Genomic DNA, 6,957 nt, shown 5'->3' on the forward strand with positions numbered 1-6,957 from the left:
AGTATAGGATGTAACACTGTTCAGTGTAGGAAGACGCGGACACATTTTGGTCCAGTTACAATCACCCATTACCAGTTAATTTCATCCCCAAAACTTTCGGGAGGCGGAAAACGACAACGGGCGAGGCATGGTATGGTATTGCGCAAGGGGGGTTAGAGGGTTAGGGTTAGGGTTTGGGTTAGTGTTAGGGGTCGGGTTAGGGTTTGGGTTAGCATAAACCTAACCCTAACCCTAACCCGACCCCTAACCCTAATCTTTACCCTAACCCTTTTTTTGGGTTATCACCCCTCACCATGCCTCGCCCGTTGTAGTTTTCCGCCTCCCAAAACTTTCAGGGTAAAAGCTGGGACAGTAAATTGTTAGGGGAAAACAGAATGTACAATCAAGAAACGCATTATGTAGACACAATTATATTGCTTTCAATATATCAAATAACACGAATTTTAGGGAAAGACATCAATAAAAACAAATCAATAAATGCCAGTTGTCTTGTATTGTGAGACAAAACCACCTAAATAGTATAGTGTCCATGATAGCAGGGAAATCATTTAATTATCTAAAACACATGTGTGATGTATGCAAGCCAGAATAAGTTTCAACAATTGCCAAATTGCTAGGAATAACACTGTGACTTCAATTTTGTTGGCAAAGTATCAGTGGTTTGATGTTCCATTTACATATGATCTTGACTCAGTGGGTAGGCATACATGGGCATCAGAAGAACAAGTAATCCTTTGTAAGTACGGTTTTGGACTTGCTTGGCTTTCTCAAGACATAGGAGATATTGATAGTTTTATACATAGTTTTTAGGCTTAGAGTATCAGATTGCCTTAAACAAGACTGGAGAAATCATATTGATTCTTCACCTAGATGTGATCACTATAAACATTTTTAATCTTTATTAGAGACTGAAAAATATTTATTAATGGACTTGCCTTTTTCTCTTCGAAACAGCTATGCCAAATTTCGATGTTCTAGTCACACATTTGCAATTGAAACAGGAAGACATTTTGGTATACCAAGAGCTGAGCGGTTATGCACTTACTATTTGAACCACAATATTCATGTTGTTGAAGATGAGCATCATTTTTTATTTTATTGTAAAAAGTACTCAGATATACGCTCATTCTATCTGCCTAATATACAACCCAATCATTTTACAGTTAAAAGATGTTACAATTTGCTAAACTCTGGAAGGAATTATGAAATTCTAGCTGTTTGTAAGCTGATAAATAATATAATGAAGATAAGTAATACTTATAATCAATAAATAGTACACTTATCGTTGTATGTCAACTTTGTTCACCACTTTGTTTGCATTCAAACCATTGTTTAGTTATATATAAAACTGCTTTTTTTCTCGTTCTCCCTATGTCAGGTAACAATTATGAATGTATGTATCTCTATGTTTATATTCAAGTCTATGTATATGCATTTTGTTATGGGCCGGTGGCCTTGAATCAGAGACTGAATGAACGAATTACAAGACGCAATGATATGTGTATAGTCCCGTGCAATGCACAAATGAGTCTAATGCAATGTGCTGCTAGCATAGCTCCAGCCTAGCCTGCGCATTGGCACAGTCTTGCCTTGGCACAGTCTTGCCTTGGCACAGTCTTGTCAGGATATGCATACTGAATATGCTACTCTGGAAATACCATGAAACCTTGCATGCTTTTTTAAAGAGGAAAGCATAGCCTCTGACCAGACTGCACATGTGCATATGCCATAAGACAAGTTTTCCGTAAAGCAGATGTAACAATGTTATTTGAATGTGTTGAAAGAAAAATGCGTCTTAATAAAATATCAAAATACCATATGTTTCGATGATAAAGAAATAAATTCATCATAAATCTGCTGTGAGGACACATATGATGTGATCTCGCGTAGTAAAATATGCATCTACGAACGATATTATTAGTTTAATTATACGTGAACTTCATAACAAACATTTATGCAGTGTATATACGACTATTAAAGCGGGTATATACGATTTTGTCAAATATTTATGAATTTATATAAAATGTGTAAAACATTTTTTACTAAAAAAGTATTATATATATATTTCAATATAAATTAAAATAAAAGTTAAGAAGAACATGTGTCGAAAAATGCGAAATAAGCCAGATATTTAATTCTGAAATTGAAAACGGCTGTACAGCCGAATTTGCCAGCATGTATACCATACATGTACGATGTGAATCTAAACTTAGTTTTACGGTTTATTTGAATTCCCGCAACGATATCTATTCATACGACACACGAACACTTACTCCGATCCTAATACAACGACGAATGCTTCGGTTATCGTAGGAAAATATGTACGTCACAATCGGCTCGGGGCGCTAATTTTTCTTTGCTGCATTTTATGAAATTCGGCTTTAATGTATAATTTTTCTTTCCCATTTTATGTTATTGTAACATATTTTATCAATATATTACAATTAAACACATATAAAAAATCGTATTTACCCGCTTTAAACAAATTGACCGCGCTCAGTGAAAAGGGGGTTTAATGCATGTGTTAAAAGAGTCGTCCCAGACTGCACAGGCTAATCAGGGACTTCACTTTCCGCTTTTATGATATTTTCCGTTTGAAGAAAGTCACTTCTTAACAAAAATCTAGTTTAGGTTGAAAGTGCCATCCCTGTCGTGTTGACTGCACAGGCTAATCTGGGACGACACTTTACGCACATGTATTAAACCCCTTTTTCACAGAGCACGGTCCATATTTATTAATAAATGTTTATAATATATTTATACACAAATGTTGACTCTTTGAAAGGAAAGTATCAAATATGGCACGTTATTCAACATACTTTCTTGTTAACATACATATTTCTAATAATATAAAAATATATTACAATTATACAGTAAAGTATATAATTGGATGCAATTACTTTTATTGAGCATTTGTCAAATACATCGTACAGGAAAGGGAGGAGTGATTTGAGTTTTAGTCAAGTGTGAAACGTATAACTGTATTGAGAAGATTTACTGATCTGATTTAAGATAAAGACTTACAATGACGATTAAATTTCGTGAGCTATAAATCAACACGTACGCCACAACCGACAACGCCCTAAAGATCATCTGGTAAGACATTTACTCTATGGGTAGCGTCGGTTGTATCACTTAAACATTATTTAAATTGTCAGTACAACAAAAACGATGAAACCAATTTTCAAATTGGGAATTTTTGACAAACTTTTGTTGTTTTCTTTTTATTTAGTAAATTACAATCTTGCTCGCCTTCGAATTTCTTGTCCCAGTAAACGTATCATATGCACGTAGTTAACAGATATAAAATTTTTTTTTAAGTTACCAAAGAGACATTGAGTGAGAACGTGTGTCATCTATTCGAGGCCACAGAGGCTGTGGAAACGGGTCACACTGTGAGAACCAAGACGGGAAACCAGTCTGTGTGTAAGTTGGTGTAAATGTTTGTAGAAGATCGTGCTTTCGACTATATTGATAGCGAATTTTTTTTGTTAAACATAACTTATTGTTTAACTTCTGTTTTAGACATACGGAATCAAAAAAGTGCGTATACAGTATCTATGCACATTGTCCATGTACACCGACTTAAAAGAGGATATCCGGTTTAACAATGTAGACAAAAATGCAATTACAAAATTAGACAGTAAAATAATAGCTTATTCCTCAGTACAAAATTAAAAATATAGGCATGGGAAATAAATAAAGTGAACGTATTCGTTACAAAAGTCACATTTTCCGTATCTTTTATTGTTTAATAACTTTGTTAAGACATTAATGACGCTGTAGATTCTCAGCTGAAAACATACAACCCATTAATCATGTGCTCAGTGATTTTCCGTCGCGGTTATCATTTATTTTGTATAATCTTCACTCACTGGAAAAACAAAACAAAACAGAACGTACATTAAAACATTTTTAAAGTGTCGTATTCTTTCAAGATATTTAAGAATTTTTTGATTGAATAAAACACGGCTGATTTTTTTTATGATTATATGGAGAAAGCTTTCTTGTCAAATCCTGAAAGTCCGATTTCCAAATATATGGACTCAAATGATTCTTTAGATATCCCATCTGAATCATATAGTTTTTATTCTTTAAACATTGCTGCAAACGGCTAGAGGTGGTGGGCTTGTATCCTGATTTTTATGAAAAGAAGACATTAAAACATAATTTTATCATTCTTGCTCAGATATCACTGGTCATATTTTGAAAGAGTTAATATCAGTAAACATGGGGCGGTCCTTTATCAAAATAATGCATATTATTTTGATTCGTTAAGAAACAAATACAGTTATTTTTCATCGGCATTTACTCAACTGTTTACATCTGTTTTTCTGCGATTACAATAATGCATTACAATGGATATTTATCTGAAACAGTTGTTGGTTAACTGAACTGTATAGAATTGTTTCCGCTATTTAGACACAGCCGACAACACCGTGGCTATCACCGTCGGCACCGTTTGCAGTGTAGTGTCCCTGGCTCTTTTCGTTGTCGGTGTTGTTTTTATTCTCCGAAGATTCCATGGCAGAAGACCCGGGTCGACCAACGGGTCGGCGTTCTATATACATACTGACGATACATCAAACTCGTAATATGCTGTTTTGATTAGTATTTTCTTTGAGTCCCTTTCTTCAGATATAGAGAACGTGTGTCGTCTATTCGAGGCCACAGAGGCTGTGGAAACGGGTACTATTGTGAGAACCAAGACAGGAAACCAGTCTGTGTGTAAGTTGGTGTAAATGTTCGTAGAAGATCGTGCTTTCGACGATATTGATCGCGATTTTCTTCTTTGTTTATTCCTATGTTCAAGTGTTTAACATAACTTATTATTTAACTTATGTTTCAGACATACGGAATCAAAAGGTGCGTATACAGTATCTATTCACATGGGTTATTTTAATAATTTAATTTTGAATAAATATGATAGCATTGCACGGCTGCTGTGCGGCCCATGTACAACAACGTAAAAGAGGATATCCGGTTTAACAATCAAGACAAGAATGCAAATTCAAAATTTGAAATTAAAATGGTAGTTTATTTAATAGTACAAAATAAAAAAATAAAGGCACGGAAAATAAATAAAGAATACGTTTTCGTTATAAGTCACCTTTTTCGTATCTTTAATTTTAAAATGACTTAGATAAGACATTACTGACGCTGTACATTCTTAGCTGAAAGCATGCAGCTCACTGGTCCTCTGCTCAGCGTCCGGCTGTGTTTTCATTTTAATTTGTAAAATCTTCACTCACTGGAATAAAAAGCAGTACAAGCCTTTTTTAAAGTGTGTGTGTTTTTTTCTCAAGATACTTAAAACAAATTTGATTGCATAAAACACTGCTCTTTTTACATCATTATATAGAGAAAGCCTTGTTGAAAAAAACCGCAAGTCCGATTTCCAAATATATGGACTCAAATGATTCTTTAGATATCCCATCTGAATCATATAATGTTGATTCTTTAAACATGGCTGCCAATGGAGGTGGTGGGCTTGTTTCCTTATTTTTATTTAAAAAAGGACATAAAAACATATCATTTTTGCTCAGGTATAACTGTTCATATTTTGAAAGAGTTAATATCAGTGATTATGTGGCGGTCCTTATCAAAATACTGCATATTATTTTGATTCGTAAAGAAACAAATACAGTTATTTTTCATCTGCATTTACTCAACTGTTCACATCTGTTTTTCCTCCAATTTGCTGCTTTAGTCACTATAATGCATTACAATGGATATTTATCTGAAACTGTTGTTGGTTAACTTAACTGTATATAATTGTTTCCGCTATTAATACACAGTCGACAACACCGTGGCTATCACCGTCGGCACCTTCTGCAGTGTAGTGTTCCTGGCTCTTGTCGTCGTCGGTGTTGTTTTTATCCTCCGAAGATTCCATGGCAGAAGACCCGGGTCGACCAACGGGTCGGCGTTCTATATACATACTGACGATACATCAAACTCGTAATATGCTGTTTTGATTAGTATTTTCTTCGTGTCCCTTTATGCATAGAAATTATTTCTATATGTATTTTCCTTTATTTATACATTTACTTTCTAAACGATGACATTGTTTAATTTCATTTCTTATTTTTATGAAAAAGAAGACATTAAAACATATCATTTTTGCTCAGATATGACTGGTCATATTGTGAAAGACATTTCATAAGACATTTATTTATTGCCATCTCATATATTTAGACGATGGACTTTATACAAGTTGATAATAAAAATATCAGGTATACTTTTATTAACACATTTGGTTGGTTTATGTCGAGGTAGACATGATATTTAGTGGATACGTAAAACTTGTAATATTCGTTTGATCTTCAATTCGTGAACTTCTTTAAATGTGTTATAAAAGACTTAAGACATAAGCGTTCGTTTGACGTTTGATTTCGTGGTTGAGCACACAAACACAAATACACCAAAGTAAGTGTCCGACGACTAATATTGGTTTCACTGTTATTTAAACATAGGGGTATCTACCATGTCTAATGATGAGAAAAATGTTGATAATAATATAGAGAACCTTTTTGTCACGTGCTGAAAACGCGTTTCACTGTGACGTTACTCAGTTTGAAGTAACTATGTATTTTGATACATAATTCTTTTGACATCTCATGTTATCTAGCCTATTTCTGAAAAAAAATGCTTTGAGTTCTATTTGAATTGTAAAATTCACAATGAACGATCACAATTTCAAATAACGCAGTTATAAAACAGAAAATATTCATGTTGCATAAATGAAAATAATTGATTTATTAATCTCTTTTATAATATTGTTAATACACTTGTAAGTAGTATAAGTACTAAGTAAGATGCTTTCTGCATTGTGACCTTAAAATTTGGCCTTTGACCCACACAAATAGGAGTCTTCAATGTCTTCATAATAACAATCACACCAATGTGCATGGTTGTTCAAAAATGAAAATATAATGACAGAAATATTAAATATAT

The 6,957-nt window shown here is 33.7% G+C and overlaps 1 long non-coding RNA gene across 1 annotated transcript; it reads left to right on the forward strand.

Annotated features, from left to right (window-relative positions):
* The first annotated feature begins 3,158 nt into the window (after window positions 1–3,158).
* Window positions 3,159–6,211, forward strand: LOC127879866 (uncharacterized). The gene is made up of 4 exons (XR_008049310.1): window positions 3,159–3,426; window positions 4,639–4,728; window positions 4,850–4,866; window positions 5,799–6,211. It is a non-coding gene; the product is annotated as an uncharacterized LOC127879866 (long non-coding RNA).
* Window positions 6,212–6,957: the final 746 nt, after the last annotated feature.

This window comes from Dreissena polymorpha, chromosome 4 (genome assembly GCF_020536995.1).
Source record: "Dreissena polymorpha isolate Duluth1 chromosome 4, UMN_Dpol_1.0, whole genome shotgun sequence".
NCBI lineage: Eukaryota > Metazoa > Mollusca > Bivalvia > Myida > Dreissenidae > Dreissena > Dreissena polymorpha.